The sequence below is a fragment of the Poeciliopsis prolifica genome, unplaced genomic scaffold, assembly GCF_027474105.1.
Source record: "Poeciliopsis prolifica strain line A6 unplaced genomic scaffold, Auburn_PproV2 SCAFFOLD001, whole genome shotgun sequence".
NCBI classification, from domain to species: Eukaryota; Metazoa; Chordata; class Actinopteri; order Cyprinodontiformes; family Poeciliidae; genus Poeciliopsis; species Poeciliopsis prolifica.
In genome coordinates, this window is record NW_026562376.1 from 11089884 (window position 1) to 11106953 (window position 17070).

The 17070-nt window shown below is 38.2% G+C and overlaps 2 long non-coding RNA genes across 2 annotated transcripts; one reads left to right on the forward strand and one right to left on the reverse strand.

Annotated features, from left to right (window-relative positions):
• Nucleotides 1-4150: 4150 nt before the first annotated feature.
• LOC129359073 (uncharacterized) lies at nucleotides 4151-13712 on the reverse strand. The gene is made up of 3 exons (XR_008605864.1): nucleotides 13523-13712; nucleotides 4847-5016; nucleotides 4151-4285 (listed from the first exon to the last, which is right to left on the reverse strand). It is a non-coding gene; the product is annotated as an uncharacterized LOC129359073 (long non-coding RNA).
• An 89-nt stretch (nucleotides 13713-13801) lies between these two features.
• LOC129359077 (uncharacterized) lies at nucleotides 13802-17024 on the forward strand. Its single transcript, XR_008605865.1, has 3 exons — nucleotides 13802-13875; nucleotides 16526-16570; nucleotides 16761-17024. It is a non-coding gene; the product is annotated as an uncharacterized LOC129359077 (long non-coding RNA).
• The last annotated feature ends 46 nt before the right edge of the window (nucleotides 17025-17070 follow it).

The window sequence follows — 17070 nt, forward strand, 5'->3', positions numbered from 1 at the left end:
ATGGTTAACTGAAGGGCGGACAATCCTAATCCAGAAGGATCCATCAAAGGTCCAGTCCCACCCAACTACCGACCAATAACCTGCCTCTCCACAACCTGGAAGCTCATGTCAGGCATCATAGCGGCCAAGATAAGCAAACACATGGATAAACACATGAGCACGGCACAGAAGGGTATCGGTGTAAATACCAGAGGAGCCAAACACCAACTCCTCGTAGACCGCACAGTTGCCCGAGACTGCAAAACCCGACACACCAACCTGTGCATGGCTTGGATCGATTACAAGAAAGCCTATGACTCAATGCCGCATACTTGGATCAATGAATGCCTAGAGATGTATAACATCAACAGGATTCTGAGAGCCTTCATTGCAAACTCGATGAGGCTGTGGAAAACCACCCTTGAAGCCAACTGCAACCACTTGCACAAGTGTCCATCAAATGTGGCATATACCAAGGAGATGCTCTGTCCCCGCTACTGTTCTGCATAGGCCTGAACCCCCCTCAGCCAAATTATCAACAAGACTGGCTACGGATACCGACTCAAAAATGGGGCCAACATCAGTCACCTCCTCTACATGGATGACATCAAGCTGTATGCCAAGAGTGAGCGAGACATCGACTCACTGATCCACACCACCAGGATCTACAGCACTGACATTGGGATGTCTTTCGGACTAGAGAAGTGTGGTCGGCTGATCACAAAGAGGGGGAAGGTGATCCGCACAGAAGGAGTCTCACTCCCACAAGGAACAATAGCAGACATAGACAGGACAGTACCTAGGTATACCACAAGCAAATGGCAACCTCGATGAGGCCACAAGGAAGGAGCCACAGCTAAATACCTCCAACGAATAAGGCAAGTCCTGAGAAGCCAGCTCAATGGCAAGAACAAAATCTGTGCGATAAACAGCTATGCCTTGCCAGTAATCAGATACCCTGCTGGAATAATTAGCTGGCCAAAGGAGGAGATAAAAGCCACAGATATTAAGACTAGAAAGCTACTAACCATGCATGGAGGGTTCCACCCCAAATCCAGCACCCTGAGACTGTACACGAGCCGCAAGGAAGAGGCAGAGGACTAGTGAGTGTGAGAACCACTGTCCAGGACGAAACACCTAAGATCCATAAATACATCAGGACAAAGCCTCAACAGACAATGTGCTCAGTGAATGTCTCAGACAACAGGGAACGGAGGTTGAGGTGCCAGAGATACCATCATGGGAGGACAAGCCCCTACATGGGATGTACCACCAGCAAATAACCCAAGTGGCTGATATCAGTAAATCCTACCAATGGCTGGAAAAAGCTGGACTCAAGGACAGCACAGAGGCCCTCATCCTGGCCGCCCAGGAACAGGCCCTAAACACCAGAGCAATAGAGGCCCAGATCTACCACACCAGACAAGACCCAAGGTAGGTTGTGCAAGGAGGCCCCTGAGACAGTCCAGCACATCACAGCAGGGTGCAAGATACTGGCAGGGAAAGCGTACATGGAGCGACATAACCAAGTGGCAGGCATTGTGTACAGAAACATCTGTGCAGAATATGGACTGGAAACCCAGAGATCAAAGTGGGAAACACCCCCAAAGGTGGTGGAGAACGCCAGAGCTAAGATCCTGTGGGACTTCCAGATCCAGACAGACAAAATGGTAATGGCGAACCAACCAGACATTGTCGTAGTGGATAAACATCAGAGGAAAGCCATTGTGGTTGATGTAGCAATACCAAGTGATTGCAACATCAGGAAAAAGGAGCATGAGAAACTGGAGAAATACCAGGGCCTCAGGGAAGAACTGGAGAGGGCCTGGAAGGTGAAGACCACAGTGGTGCCTGTGGTCATCGGGGCCCTCGGGGCAGTAACCCCCAAACTGGAGCAGTGGCTACAACAGATCCCAGGAACAACATCAGACATCTCAGTCCAGAAATGTGCAGTCCTTGGCACAGCCAAGATACTGCGCAGAACCCTCAAGCTCCCAGGCCTCTGGTAGAGGACCCGAGCTCAGAGGATAAGAACCACCCGCGGTGGGTGAGAAGGAAATTTATATATATATATATATATATATATATATATATATATATATATATATATATATATATATATGCTTGTTTGTTTGTTTTGTGTTTCTTTCTGTACGTTTTTCAAGTAATAAAAGGTTTTGGGTCATGTCTATAAATGTTTGTTTTCAACAACCAAGACTTAACCTAACAGGGGAACAATATTATGGCATCCCCCGGATATCTCTCCCGCTCGTGTTTTGCTTCCAGGCAAAGAAACTGGGCTGGAACTGCATATTCTTTGTGCTATTCACCATTCCTTAGGCAAAGCCTGGCCCAAAGTGGAAAGAAAACAATTTTGTAGGTAGTCTATTGTCATACCGACTCTAATTTTGTTTAACAAAATACTTTATTAGATTATTTAACAGAATTAATGTGGATTACTGGGCTATTAGAGCAGACTGTGCTTTCAAGGAATGGACAATCAGTTTATTCATGTAGACATAAAATGAACTTGGCCAGCCATTTGACTAAGCACACTCTGCTTTTAGATCAGCTGGGTTGTGAGCTACAAAGATAATTGAGCTTCCCAGTACGCACTAAAAGAAATTATGCAAATTCTTAATGCAAACACAGCTGCACTGAGAATTCACAGAAACAAGATGTTTACCTTTAACTACTTCTAAATTATTTATCTTATTCAAAATAGTGCTAATATCTAAAGTCAATCCATTTGTTTTTCCCTCTTTCCCTACCCTTTCTTCTATCCTTCTTCTCGAATCATATCCCAAAGTAGCCCCCAAGTGTTCTGTTCTCATCCTTACAAATGACTCACCATCCAACTGTGGAACTGCCTGAAGAATTTCTCCAGACGACAGGAGTCTGAGTTGAACTGGAAGCTTGAGATGTGGTGAGGCAGACTTCTCAGACTCGAAGAGTTCACTGAATTAATAGAGAATTTAATCTCATGTTACAGGAAAGATTTGGACGGGTGCCTCAGCAAATACTCGTACAATGCCCTGCAAACATATTCATACCCAAGAAAAGTGTTTTATGTTTTCTGACATCATAGTTGGTATTTAAATTGGTAATTGGTATTTTATGTGATTGATCAAGTATCCACTCCATTGACTTGGCTTTAAATTTTCAAAGTGGCTATATATAGCTCCCTATTCATCTTTTTTTGTAATTGCAATTAAAATGTTTTTGGAGGAAAGTCTCATATTTGGAGACTATTTGTTTTGCTCCACAATGGTTTTGGATGTTACATATGCAAAAGCCACATTTGCCGGTGCATGCTTTTGAAAAAATGGTTGTGAAAATAAGGTTGCCTTATTCTGACTGGACAATTTGGGATTTCATTACACATTGAAATGGAATTAATCATTGCATGTTTTTGGAGTTTACATGAAAGTACAATGACAACACCTACTTCCATGATAGACCAAGCAGTACTCTGCAACATATTCATTGCTTGGGTTTCTTCTTTAAGAACCTAACCATGTTGTAAAATGTTACACAACTTTATTTCTGGCTTGTCTTTTGTGTTCCTCGACAAACATTAGTGCTTGTTGACTAACGTTCTCTAGAATACATGAGTCCTTTACAGAAAACAGATTAAATCTCTCTCACACAGAGAGACGCACTGATTCACTAATTAATTGACTTTTTGAAGAAATGCACTACACTAGATTTTTTGTAGGAGAATGAAGTCACTTCAAGAATACACATGTCTTTCTATCCACTTCTCAGATACAGCTACTTTGGAAAAGTTCAAGGGTATGAATTTTTTTGCAAGTTGCCATAAAAACTTGATTGCAACAAAAGAAGCTCTTTCTTATTGATTATAATTAAAGGAGAAAGCAGAAGAATTAAGAACCACATAGGAAAGTACGGAATCTAAATTTGACATTAAATACAATGTAGTCATGACTTACACAGTGGTGAATATACACAATCAAATCTGGTCTGGTGTTTAAACTTCTTGGTAAATGTTGTGTATTGGTGAGTTCAGATACTGTTTGTTCTACGACCAAAGTGATTATGGTAATTACTAAAACATAACCAGTCAGGTCCCTTTTGCTTCATGTGACTCATAACACCACTACTGGTAGAGCTGTTTCTTGCTTTGAAAGCATTTCTTTATTTGAAATCACTGCATGACATTGGGTCTGTGGTATTTGAAAATACCAGCATCTCACAAGTGAGTCTTCTGGGAGTTTCTCTCTACTATGTGCTGTGGGTGTTTGATCATGTTCCCCACTGAATCACCATCATGCTCCCTGGAAACCTTCAGAGAGATACTCGATAAGTCAAACAGAGCCCCAACAAATGAAAAGGTAGAGCAATTTTATGTCACTGTAGCCCAACATGCACTGGGAATTGTAGTTTGGATTTTCAGTCTGGAAAAGCCAGTGTGTGAGTTGGTGTGTGTTAGACGATGCAAGCTCAGCAGATTCCAGCCTTCACAGACTGTTGGTTTGTACAACGGCATTACCCTCCTCTTTAATATCTTAAGTTAATGTGAGTCTCAGGCTAATTGAAATTGAACCAATGTGTTTCTCCCTGCAGTGCCTTTACAACACTGTTAAAGAGACACACACCCTTTTACAAACATCAACAAGCTCCAGTTGTATGCAACCAAAGCTTGCTTCTTTGATCAAAGTCTTTATCAATAGATTCTTCAGTGTATGGAAACTTCACAAGGTGAAGTCATGGGACAATTATTCCTTGCCAAAATGTAACAGCTGATAAATCAGGAATATGTGCAGATGAAACCTCACATAAAGCTAGCGCATAGCCAGTATTTCGGGTGGCAGTGATTTACAGTCGGCTGAGCTAAACTGCTTACCGTCAGTAGCTGTAATGGATGCCAGCATCTGCTCTTAATTTCTGAGACTGGGGACAGATATCGCTGCTGTTATTTTCTCCCACGGCAATTTCGCTGATGCCTCCCTAGGTACCCCACTGCGCTGCACTTGAACCTTAGTGGCGCAAAATGCTGCAATTACAATGCGAGTCCTGGAATTGATCACAAAGACAGGCAATTTGAGCAACAAAAACAATGTAATACACACAATGTTGCAGTTTCTGCTACTTTTATCATGGTTTTATGATGAATCTGCAGAGCTATAAGATGAGGGGGGAAAAATATAATTGAAAAATGTGAAACAAAACAATGACAGCAGCTGATTTCTATACTTTGCGTGTAGTTGACAAAGCCAACTATGTGGTGATAATTTGACAAAACACCATATACCACAACCACAGAGAAACTTCATCTTGACATCAGTTTATTTTTTTGAAAGTTTTTTGTTAGGGTGGATGACAATACAAACACTTCTAAATGCCAGTCAGTTTTGCCCCCAAACTTGCCAGAATGCAAAATGTTAAGCAATATTTCACTTTTCATTGTCATATTAAGTAATTTATTGTGAGAAACTTTAAAATGTCAGAATGGTCTACCAAATCAAGACCTAAATTAGACAGAAAATCTTTTGAGGGCTGCAGACAGCAATCCTTACAATTGATTAAGTAAGGGAAAGTGTGTATATATTGTGAAATCAAGATGTGAGTTTGACTGCTCAAATAAGACCAAAAGGCATGTTATTTTAGTATAAGATAACATAAAAGGCATGTTATTTTAGTATAAGATAACATGCCTTCAATAAGTGAAGTATGCACACTTAACTTATTATTCATCCTCTACCTATTTGTATATCAGTTGAAATGTGAGGCGTGTCTTGGTTTTGGACAAGAATTGTAACAAAAACATGAAAATATGAACAGTCAGTAACTGAAATAACAAGCTCACATTAATAAAAAAAAAACACTCCACCTTTTATGCCATTTTCAGTGATTCATCATTACATCATAAAAATCCTTGCATAAACCAAATGATAATTTCTGAAAACCAACTGGGACAGGTTGGCCACCAGACCATGTTTCTTCCTGCCACCTGCTGTATAAGGAGGCCATTGCAGCCTCTTCTGGTAAGAACTGCTCTGAAATTATTCAGCCCTCTTCTGCTCTGATTGATTGTAGATCTCTGACAGTCAAACAAAATGTATTTTCAGTCAAACTGCAGAAGAGAACATAGTGTGTAGCATATTTTATCCACCTTCATTTGGCTTGTTTAAAAAGGAACAGAAGACAAATAATGAAAGAGAGCGATAATGTAAATAAATTAAAATATGCACTCAGGTGAAGTTCATCGGTCAGACAAAAGTGCCTTTTTAAAACAACAACCATTAAGAAAATATACTTTTAATTAACCACACATCTCTGTAATATTATTTTTTCAATAGTTTGATATTATGTAATTTTAAATATTATGTTGTCATTGCCTGTAAGTGAGAAATAATCATGGATAAGAAAAATAAAGGCTTCCAGACAATTCCATATGTTTCACATCTTGATCAAGTTACTAAAACAAATGAACTTTTCAGTGATATTCTAATATATTGAATGGCTCAGTACATTTTACTATTTCTAATACTGCAAATCCCAGATGTGATACTAACCTGCACCAAGGGGTTTGCAAGTGAAAAAGACTTCTCTACCTTCTGATGCAATGTTGATGAAACTGTTGTTTCTCTTTCAAGTAGCTCTGTTAAATAACCAGTAGATGGCATCAGTAGTATACGATTGACACTCAGACATTTATTGATATAGAATCCCAAATGGACCAAATAAAATAGCGTTAAAATAAGTCAGAAAACTGATAATTCTGCAAAGGAGTCATTCATAGCTTTGCTGTATTTTCAAAATTACTTCACAGTTATTTTCTCCATCAGTTATTTTAAGAAGGCAACAGTTAAATAACTTATCTTATATGTCAACAAGTAGACAATAGGTCAGTTTAACCACGACGTTAGGATGTCTATGATGAGACACAGTTACTGTTTAGAATATGCCCTACAGTATATAAATCATAACATATACTCTGACAACATTATGTATATTTTTAAAATAACTTTGCATTTTAGGTAACATATGTTTAATAACATATCTTTGTAATTAAAAAAAATAATAATGTGGCAACATCATTTAATTAATAATATATTTATTGCACTTTGATATTTCTGGTACTGCAGGATTTAACATGTAAACACCTACATTAATATCTGAACCAATTTACAGAATGTTCAGAAATGTTTATTATTTTAATATGTCCTAATGAACATCTCTGAGGGAATCACAAGCATAAGCTCTTTTGTTTAATATTGCTAATGTTAACTTAGTTAACTTAGATAATGACAACATTTTGTGTTAAAGGGGAAGTATTAAATATTTGCCAGGATCATATTACCAATTTATTGCACAAACTAGTAATTATGTTACCTTCAGTTGTCATAAAAAACCCTACATGTATATAACACACAACCTGGAGGAAATTTGACTTTGAAATTTAATGCCTTCAAATTGGGCCCTTGTCTCTTTAAGAAGCTTAGACTCCTCCTTCAGCACGCCATCACAACCACGCTTCTCATTATGATGTTAACAACTGTTCTTTTGAGCGCTGGCTTATCATACAAAGAAGAACTTTGTATGATAACCTCAGCACTTCTGCCAGGTGTTTGTTAGTTGCTGCTGCTTCTAGTCTGGAGGTAGCAAGGTGGAAGCTCAGCTGGAGACTGTGATTTTGTGGGAGAAGGTGCTTAGGCACGCCTGATTGGTTTTCAGGATTTTTTTTTGTAACAATACAATATGACAGTTAAGATTATACATCCATGTGTATAATCACCTATTCATGCAGGAATGAGTGGGACTTGTGCCTATCTCCAGCAGTTAATAGGTTAAAGGTGGATCACACATTAGTCCATCACAAGAGAAACACAGAGGTGTACAGAAGAGAAAAACAACCACACACATCATTAAGCAAGCAAGCATACCCAATGGCCATTTTTGAGTAACATACCTTTTTGGACTTTGGATGGAAACTGGGGAGAACCCACATATCCCCAGGGTGAATGGCTATGGGATAGTATTCAGTAGTTGAATTATTTGGCTATTTTTATTCATTTTAACAAAACAAGCCTGATAAAATGATAACCTTAACATACAACAAGAGCACCGAAAAGCAAAAATGACTTAACAAAGGGAGAGATACAAACTACCAAACATTTATTTTGAACAGAATCCACCTCTTAAACTATTTACTGAGGTGTTGTTCCCTCTCAGACACATCCCAGATGTTATTTAAGATAGGCGACATATAGAAATATCAAACATTTCAATATTTCTGTATGTACTTTAGGTCAGCTGATTGTGACCCATTTGCATGGAGTCACAATGCAACTCCATGCAAATGGAGTTGCATTTGCAACTCCATTTGCAAATGCAAATGGAGTTGGATGGTGTAGATGTTTTTTTTTATGGTTGTCCATCAAATAATGAGAAATAATTAGGAAATGGGGGCGTGGCTCATTTTTATGTTTTCTAAATTTTTATCTTTGATACAGAGAATGAGCAGAGAGCACCAGCCAGGGCTGCAAACTCATGTTTGAGTCTCCTATAAAAAGGATTAAAGTTTCTATGTTATCATTTTGATCAACGTTGATCTATGTCTGTGTCAGTGGTCATATATTTTTATCTGGCATTTTCTCTGGTGTGATTATTACTCTTTTGTCAAACCTTTTGCATTAACATAGTGAGATTGTATTTTATGATCTCACTTTTAACCTGCACCATGTTTTTATTTAAATATATTAAGATTCCAGTTGCCTGGTCTTCTGCCATTCCTAAGGAAAACACAAAGCAGAAAATTACATGAGATTCTGAGGTGGGATTCTGCAGTGCAGACCCACTCAAAAAATGGACAAAAGCTAATTTCCTTGTCCAAAGGAGGAAGCAAAAAACAAAATATATAAAATAAAATGAAATAAACGTCCTGTCTTTTGGTTAAGTTAAAATGTTAAAAAGGTGTGTGCAAATACCTGACAGTTGAGAAATATTGTTTTATGGGAAGTGAATATATCTATCTGTTGAGTGAGATGTTGAATAAAATGACCTACTCTGGTAGGAAAAAATAAAATCAATTATTATTATTATTATTATTATTATTATTATTATTATTATTATTATTATTATTATTATTATTATTATTATTATTGCCAATAACAATAATGCAAATTAGGATATGGTCTGCTGCAGAAAGTGATCCAACCTCTTTTTTAATTTTTTTACATGGTTATCATTTCTACGGTTTTGCCTCCCCTCCCACACCCCCGCTGCTGGCTGACCGCTCTTTTGCTATTTTTATCCCAGTGGGGCTGTTTCTGTTTCCCAGCCAGCCTACAGTGAGAGGAGCAGAGGTGCGGGCGTCTCTCATCACACCCACCTCTCTCGTTCTCCCTCCCTTTCCGCTTCTCTCTCACTTTCCAAAAATAGCCGTGAGTCGTGATCGGCTCGTCCTTGAGAGCGAAGCAGCGGGAGGGAGGACTGTATTATTGCTTAGAATCAGAGGAGGGGTTATGGATTGATACAAATAGTCGCCCCCGCCAAGCCAACCCCAGCACAGGCTTGAATTAATGTGTTGCTATTTTTGGGAGCCCCGTGTTTCCAGGGGAGACCTAATGACGCAATGACGTCAATGCGGGTCAATCGCAGACTGGAGGAATTGAGTGGCTTCCATTTGGAGCTTTTGCAGTATTTCCTACAGAAAGGACGGAAACGAGTGCAAAAATCGAAGTGTATTTCCTCCCGAAAAATAATAATAATAACACGGAGTAGAAAGAAAAAAGGGGCAAAAAAGAGCCTTGAAAATAGGAAGTTAAAGTGAAAATGCTGAAGTGAAAATGATCCCGGTGCCATCACGTCGCCCCAATCCTTCGAGCATCAGCGATAGTAAAGGAGGTGTGTATTTATGGATGCTTTATTTTTTTTCCTCCAAATATATCCCTTTTCCACCACAGCGCATCTAAGGGACGATGCCTCTACCAGAGCCTAGGCTTGTGGAATACTATTTTTGTGAGCATTTTTGTTTGTTGACTTGATCTGATGTACTACCATAGCAGCATCGGCTGTTTTTTTTCCCTTTCTTCTCTCTCTTTGAGTGTGATTTCCTCGTATTCTGTTGCTTTCCCTGCATATCGCTACTCTCTCTACCACCAGCTATATTATAACGTTGTATTTTATTTTTGCATTATCATTTTCTCTTCCTCTCTCTCTCTCCTCTCTCTCTCTTTGCACAGCCCCGACCTATTCCAAGCTCTCGCATCCAGACGCACAGAGGTAACGACCACCTTCGCCCTTGTCTCCAATCTTATACAATCTGTTACACAGCTTTTAGCCTATTTGTGCTTGCTAAAAATTGATCGATAGCGTTTTGACTGCAAATTGTTGATTGATGTTTATATATAATGGTGAACGGAGTACCGGCTATTGTGGCTCGAGATTGTGCGCGTCATGGTTGTTCGCAGCTTGGCGACTTGCCGACGCGCACAACCAGACCGTCTGTGTTGAGTGGAGATGGTGTCTTTTTCAGAACTTTGAATGTGCATGCAGACAATTACCTTCATGTCGGGGACTTTGTCAGGTGTCCGTTTCAACTATTTACATTTGCCAGTGGGTAGTAAGCGAGGTTTCTGGCCAGGTGACGTGGGTGTAGGCAGGATGAATTGACAGTGCAACCCCTCTCTACAAGAAAAACCCCAGGAGAGATGCATGTTGAATGCAGGAAAAAAAAAGAAGAAAGAAATAGCCTACTCTCACAGCTTAAACACACACACAGACACACACAACCACAATGTCGTGAGAGGAGGTGGAATGGGGGGCCTGGGGGTGTGGGGTGCTCAGGGCGTTTACCGGCAGGGTCTGGTGTGCGCGTGTAGGCGTGTGTGTGCGCGTGTGTAAAAGGCTTTCAGAACCACGGACAGCTCACGTGAAGCTCATCTGGTGTGGTCCGCCTTCATTTCTGTCCGTACTGGCTGAAGCCTCATCCACAGTCCAGAAGACTCCCGTTCAAAAAAATAACATACTGTCCTTGTTCTAAATTTTTAACTTCTGTTGAATTAGAGGCCCAAACACAAGGTTATATTTTGCTCTTACCTCCAGACGTCACCTTTTGAGCTAAATTTGCTTCTCCATGGAGAATGTTAACAGTTACGCGAGATACTGATATTAGGTGGACACTAGGAAAAAGGAATTAAACTTTAAAATCATATGCATTTGAATAAAGTGCATTTGCTCATGATTTTATACCAAGTAATCTAATGAGAATTGTGTTCTGTCATCTGGGATCCAGGAAACCTTTCAGCATCACTTGAATCAACATTTTGTGTAACTTCTACCAAAAAAAAAAAAGACATCTCCCAGTTTGTGCGTTCCAGATCTATTGTCTAAAGCAATTAAGAGGATTGTTTTTAAACTACTTCCCATGTAATTCCCTTAAGTATAAACAAAACTAATATTTCTAAAAAGTAATCAGTCTAATTATTGTTGCCTAAAAGGCAAGATGTCCAATTGAAAAATGACTAACAGTCAGCAGCTGCAATTCCCTTTAGAGCTGCCCAATTCACTTCAAGCAAATCATCACAATATTACAGTGAACAAAGTTGGTTTCTTAAAGGGCTATTTTCCATGTATTTGTTGGCTTTGTATAAATGTGAATTCACCCTTAAAGTGAATGTATTACATTTGATGGATAGAAACTATTCACTCTTGATGTTCACACCTTGCACACATAATAGTTCCCTAGCTGAAAGCTTATCAACAATAGATAAGAGAATAGTTTTGAAAACATAACCGATATCATCATTGCAAAATTTAACAATAATATTGACAACACAAGATTTTATCAGCACTCATTTTCTTAATTTCTATTTGTGGTGATTTGATGAGGGTATATGCTGTAGTTTCTCAATCATCCATCGTACGTCAATTTCAAATGCGTAACCACAAGTTTAGAACTGAAGATCTTTTGAGCAGGAGGTAAAAAATCTTCAGGAAACAAAAGATATCTGCTTGTTTTCTGTTTATCTGACACACATGTCCTTTTGGATGTGTGCTGAGGGTTGAATGTTTTCCAGTATAAACCTGGATACTACAGTGTAAATCTGCATTTATTAGAAGACTTTGACCTCGTGATTTTAGACTCAATAATGTGTTTTAAACATGAATATATTTCTCGGGTGTTCTTTTAGATATTTTTTCTAAAACATGGTGTGGATCAGTTTTCCAACCTGGTCATATTCCATGTGGTCTCTGCAAATAAATGAGTAAATAATAGCACATGCACCATGAAGAAATCATGATCTCACTGAAAATTAACTCACTCACTTCAGTAGATGAAGGCCAGTATGAGGATGCATAGAGAACAATCTCCAAATATAGTGGCTTTCATGCTCTATAATCTTAAAAGAAGGTTTCAACGTGTGCTTCACTTTGCTCAAGTTCATCCTTGTTTCTAGAATTCAATAAATGAATTAATTAGCAACCCATGACTTCCTGATTTCATGATAGAGCACTGATACTTTAGGTCATTCTTAGAAATGACAAATGTCTTTTACCCAAGAAGAATTTCTGTTGATCTTCATAAAAGAAAGATTACGTAAAATAGTTGCATATACTTGCCTAAGTCTGCATGCACAGAGATTAATAAATGCTTTTAAACATATATAGAAAAAAGTGAAACAAAAATTGAGTTGATCATTATACTTTTAGTTTACACCTTTAAGCTGAATTGGTAATTTTGTTTGTTGCAGACTCTGGTCCAAAGAGCTGATGATGGTGGTGGTTATGATTTCATCAGAGGAAATTATGTTCTTTTCAGGTCTTTTTGCGGTCTGGGCTTGCTGTTGGATGTCTTTCCAGGAAGCCCTTACCCCAAAAAGCATCTGCAGGGAATCCTTACAACAGCAGCAGTTTACATGCAACTTCGCTTTTAAGCTTGATCTCACACTGTGCTTGCATGTTTTTTATGAACGTATGAGTTATTTTCTTTTCTTACTGAGCACAGCTAATGTGTAGAATGGAACGGAAACCTTACTAATGGAGTTATGAAATAGATCATTTGATCCACATTACTTGGCAAAGTAAAACAGTCATGCTTGGGACTGAGTTACAAACTTGCTAACAGTTATCCCGATTTCTGTTTTTGTATTCTCTTAAAATAATAATTCTGATTATATATTTTTTAAATCAGGAATGACTGTCTGATCTGCAGGTTAGAATGGGAATGTCTTCAAAAGTGTGTTTGACATCATATAACTTGTCCAGAAGGTGGCAGCATTGCTAAGGATTTTTGAAAGTTCATTAATTCCAGCAGTAGAAGTGTGCAGTATCAAAATTAAATTAAACATTCCGTCAGAGTTGCAATTATAGTTTTTAAAATTAAAATGAACAATTCAAGTGTAAGATATTTATATTGTTATAAAAAATATTCTGTTGTTAGTGGAATTTTCCACAGCAGTTTCCTATTAGAAAACAGGAACTGTCCTGAAAGCCACTGGCCTGCATTTCTCATCTCATCATTAAAATTATCAGCATTGAGAAAGTCAATAATATCAAACAGAAGGTTTCCTACCTCACAAACCACTTCCCTGGAAATTGATGATTCCTTGGCTGTTGTTCAGTTCCTTGGAAACAGAAAAATTCCAGCTTCTGTTGTGTAATATAAGAGAAATGAATGTGTAACAAGAAAACATGTTTTGAAGAATTCACAACTGTTAGACTGTTTGTTTCTGTTTTTGTTGTTGTTGTTTGTTTTTCAGGAACCTGGACTTGATTTAATATTTGAAAATAAACTTGATCTTAATTCTGGTGATGCTTTTTATTATTATTATTTTAATTATAGTCATGTGAGGAGAAAGTGTAAGAATGTCACCCCTGCTATATTTATGATTAGAAATTATTGAAATGTTTTATCTTTACTGGAAGGTAAGTGAAGGTAACTGTAACTTACTGCAAGGTTAGTGATAGTGCCATGGAAAATGACAGTGCCATTTTCCAGTCCCATTTTTCTGAGGGCTGTGGCCAAGTGAAATTGTAACTAAGAGTTTCAACTGTTAAGGAACAAAGGCACTGAATATTCAGCAACAAAAGAAAAACAAATATTTGAAAAGGTTAGACAAATTGTTAAAAAAAAAAGGTTGAATAAGACAAATAACTTAGTCTGTCATTGTTTGTGGAGATGAGATGGCATTGTGAAGCCGTCTTTATTTAGAAAAGTTCATATAAGAGTTCAAAACATTTCAGAAATATTCAAAACGTTTACATAGTCTTGTTTAAGCGTTTTGAGTAAATTGATATATACATGCTATTTTTATCTTAATGCAAATCTTTATGTCTAGCAACACTCCAACATAGCACAGTGATGTGTATGTAATTTAATATATTTACATGGCCTGTGACACAAAAAGCGTCATCTGGTAGACCCCTAATGTACTTTGCAAGATGACATGAGGGAAAACAGACAGCCAGACACGTCCTGATCCATCCCTAACCACCAGTAGAACAAGCTTTGATTCTTCTTTTTCTGTTGCTCTGTTGCCTTGGTCTGCAACTTAAAATAACAGGGAAAGCAAACATTTGTTTAGCTTCAGTGGATATTCAAAATGTTTCAATCTCAGTGTTCTAACTGCAAAAATGAGGTGCAAACAAAGCATGCACTATTTATTTGGCAACATTATGTATTTTCTTACAAAAATCAAAAGATAAGATTCATTTTCACCACCTGAAATAACTTAAGCCTAAAGACTCTCATTGTGGCTGAAGTTGAGTAATCATTAAATGCACTATAGCAGTGTAATAAAAAAAGAACAGATAATAAGCCTGTCAGCAAATAAAAGTTCTCAACTATTCCCAGGAAAGTCACTGCAGGAAGAAGCGAATGGAGAGGAGTGGAATGAGACGCCCTTCTGGAACAAGCTGAAATCAATAATTTTAACACATTTTATCTAAGCCACATCAAAGCACTTAGAATAATACATCAGAATCTTGTTGTCAATAAGTGAAAATGTCCTACAATCCTTTTGTTTTTGTTTTTTTGCTGAATAGGACTCATTTCTTGTTATATGGGAGTCCAACTTAAGTTGCTATTGTTGAAAATCTTTATTTATCCTCTACAGAAATAGGACATTTACCAGTGTTTGTGTTTTATTTGGGATGTAAATGGTTTAGGAAAGCGATATAATCAAACAGGGGCAGAAGATAATATGTCTTTATTTTAGCCTATCCCTTTTTTGACCAGTCTGCTTTGCATATAAGATAAGTGACTCTTTGGAGGTAGGTGCCCCATGGTATTTATACCTTTTGTACAAACTTTGGAAATAATATTCTTAAACCTTTTACACTGCATTAGCAATGCTTTTAAAAAGGAAGATTCTAACAAAAATGATTGTTTTTAAACTGTATATACTATCAACTCTTCTAGCCTGCATACATCAACCTATCGCATACTCCCCCACAACACAGACTTTGTCCTCAACATCAGAACCTTAGCAGCCAAACCACTGGTAAATACTATGGATGCAGATATAAGATTATTTTTTTTTAAATAGACCCCACTGACTGCAGAGTATCTACAATGGCTCTTGCTGATCGTAGTCATGGGTGGTAGAGTTTTGTAACACTAACAGTCTTCTTGGGAATAGACCCTGCTTTTCACTGAAATCAATGTCACAAAAGTCTGGGTCATCCAGCCTCTGTGGATTTTCACATGGTTTAAATATCAGTGTAATGTCCTCTGTCTCAGTCTCTACCCTACATTCAATAAACACTGGGCACATTCCCTCCCATTTGGTGTTTTCACATTGCACTCGTACTTGTTATTCACTAGCTGCTTTTATAAAGGTCAGGGTTTTGTCGTTTCAATTAAGGTCTGGGAAGGGTAATTGCACTGTTCTCAGAAATTTTCTTTTCCCCCTTAGTTAGTCCCGTCTTTCATACTTTCCAAAACCAAGTGCTTGATAGCATTAAACCCAATAATTGGACACTGTTGCTATTTACCTTTGAGCACTAAAACAGGTATGAGTAACTCTTAGTCACTGGCTGTCAGTTTAAATGGTACCTAAACCCACCGCACATCTGTACCATTGGCTGCTTCTAGATGGAGGGGTTCATTCTAGCAACTAACCTCACAAGCATTGTTCAGTGAAACCTCAGGGAAGTTTGTGTCTTTCCACGACTCATCTGTGGCACAAATCGTGTACCAGAGTCCCAAAGTGCTTCAAACGTTTTGCTGCTCAAAAGCACCTGATGAGACATTTTCTCACCACTAAATGCCTGATGGTCAAGTTAAAACAGCAAATGATACGTTTTTTAATGTATTCACCATCTCCACCCAACTGGCACGTGCCTCGCAAAGAATCAAGCGCACCCATTACTTACTCTTCTCAAGCTCAGCAGCCACATCTATAAGATAACTTGGCACACCTAACCCTAAGTGTAAAATAATTCTGATGACTAAACTAAATCATATTTCAGTCAAAAGAGTAAGACTAAACTACATCAACTTATATAGATATATACATATACTCACACTGTATTAATACATACTTAATACTCCTTATTTTTATTTTTTTTACAGCTGGCCAGAGTGAGAAGACAAGTTGCCCCACTAATTACATTCAGTGTGAGGAAGCCTTTACTCCAGAAATTGTTGTAAATTGTCTTTAGTAGATCATGTTTTCAGCTATTGTAGGCAAATATGTGACAATTGCTTCTACCTTTGCAGATTCTACATCCCCTACCTTAATAACCTTATAAGAATTGTTTTTATTTTTTAAAGAGTGTTTTCTACAAGATTTTTTTTCTCTCCATAGCTCACTGAACGATGCTCCAGGTCGACTTTTGCGAACCACCACTACCAAAAGCTCCATCTTTCTCAAACTGGAGCACAAGAAAAAGCCTCTTTTCAGAGAGTTGGAGGGCAGAAAGACCTTGTCTGGTGAACATGGCATCTTAACAGTGTTTCAACACTCATATGCCAACAGAATGGAAGAACTCTAACTGCGCTCTGCTGTGCTGATTGCCTACCACGTGATGAGGCACATGTTCTTCATAAAAGAGACACCATGACAGCCAGATTCTTCCAACCATTGCTTCCAACAACCTTTGTCTTAAATAAAACTT